Consider the following 1,996-nt stretch of genomic DNA (forward strand, 5'->3'; position numbering starts at 1 on the left):
CTGGTGTTGCAGCTCAAATCTTTTTCTATTTGTATGGGAAAATGAATATTCTGCCGAGGGGAAGTTGAGAGAAGAATAAAAGTAAGCGTAATGATGTTGCTGGAAAAAGGTGTTTTTTGTAAATTTGCAAGGGCCCAAAACTCCCCAGATCTCTTCCCTAGGACGTGTTGACTAGGTAATTCAACGGGGAAATGGAATTGGATAAAGAACAGGCACGGCAATGTCCTCGACAGGGTCGACTCGGTGTGCTTCTGGCCTTTCACCCGGTCACAGTTACTCTCCGATTCTCTCACGTACAAGCTGTGTACGAGTAGGACGACGATAACGAGCGCGAGCAGAGTTCCGATCAGGTTCACGTCAATCTGCTGGACAATTCGATCGAAGCTGCTTCTCTTGGCTTGTTACACATGCGTGTGTGTGTGCTGGTGGCCTGGTGCTGATGCAAAGATCTCCACAAATGCACGCACCCACAAGAGTAGCGTTAGACGTGCACCGGTCGGCGAGTTCTACATGGACGAAAAGCGGCGCTTCTTGTTGGCAGGTGGACGTTTCCAGCAACGGCGATACCCCACTCCTTCTCATCAAAGCTGCCAACCGCGCTATAAAGAAAAACAGTTCCTAGCCGATACACAATAACTAACTAAATTTTCAAGCCAAACTATTCAAAGCCAAATACATGGAAGCCGATCAATGAAGTAAAATGCAATGATTCTGAAAGAATAAAATTTTAGTTTACAACCAAATTATTCAACGCCGAATACGTGGCAGGATTTAAATAAAGTGAATAGCACGAGGGGTTCAAATGAAGACAAACATACATATGAAGTGTTCTAGAGTTATCGGTAATGCTCAACAAGATCATCTTGCAGCTGAGTATAAATGTATGTGTTCTCGATGCTTCGATGCGTTGCGAGGAATCTTTTGCATCATGTTATGACTCAAAGGATCCCCATTGGAGATGTAGCTGAAGTTCACTGCCATGTTGTGCTCATTTTCAATGATCATGTTATGCAAAATAATGTAATATGTCATTATTTGCCATTGCACCTTCGGTTTCCAATACTCAGCGGGGTCATTTCGTAGTGCAATAGCACAAACATGGTCATTTTAACATCATCATTGCCTTCTTCCTCCAACAAAGAGTCGTCAGAAATCATCTCCATCAACCTCTTCATCTACACAATAGAATTGATTATGTTGAATTTAATTGACCAAGCAAAACAAAATGCAAAACAGCATAATCACCTAGCTAAATCGTCAAACACGTGGAGGGCAGAGGAGGTGAGAACGTTGGCTGGCGGCATTGCCCTACTACCAGTGTCGGACCTACATTGGTGCAAAAGTGAAAAAACAGCAGAAGCCGCCCACCGTGGGGCTCGAACCCACGACCACAAGGTTAAGAGCCTTGCGCTCTACCAACTGAGCAAGACGGGCTTGTGTGAAATGAAGATTTATATGGTACTTATTCATTGAATGAGAACACACCAAAGATCACTCATCAATTTTCTTTTCCTTTGCCCTTAGCTAAAGCTGTTTCGTTTACTTCCGGTTTTTTGAATACTTGTGCTCAGTTTGTAAACCTGATCTATGATCTAAAAAAAAAAACACTTCCACACACACACACACACACACAATCATCCCTCTTGCAACTGCTGCCACCAACTCTAACTCGATCTGACACTTGTCTCTCACTCCACCCTGTCTTTGTCAATACTTACTACAGGTACCCAAACCATCTGATGGGAAACAGCTGCGGAGAACAGATCGAGTAGATTCCCCAGGCCGCATACTTCTTTGATGCATCCTTGAGGTGATCGGCATCGGTCTGCAATTCTTAATCTGGTAACTGCAAACTACAAAATAGAGTGGCAGACCAGACACGCTCTCCCTCTATCAAAAAGGAAGGCCAGAGCATGGATGTAAAATACCAACATATCATCAAAGAAGTGCTACGATTCAGCATGACGCTTCTCCCAAATTAAGAGTCAATTAATTT

General features: G+C 43.5%; 1 non-coding gene across 1 annotated transcript; it reads right to left on the reverse strand.

The window, feature by feature from the left end:
* Positions 1 to 1,361: 1,361 nt before the first annotated feature.
* On the reverse strand, positions 1,362 to 1,434 carry TRNAK-CUU (transfer RNA lysine (anticodon CUU)). Its single transcript has one exon. It is a non-coding gene; the product is annotated as a tRNA-Lys (tRNA).
* Positions 1,435 to 1,996: the final 562 nt, after the last annotated feature.

Source organism: Lolium perenne, chromosome 7 (assembly GCF_019359855.2).
Source record: "Lolium perenne isolate Kyuss_39 chromosome 7, Kyuss_2.0, whole genome shotgun sequence".
Classification (NCBI taxonomy): domain Eukaryota; kingdom Viridiplantae; phylum Streptophyta; class Magnoliopsida; order Poales; family Poaceae; genus Lolium; species Lolium perenne.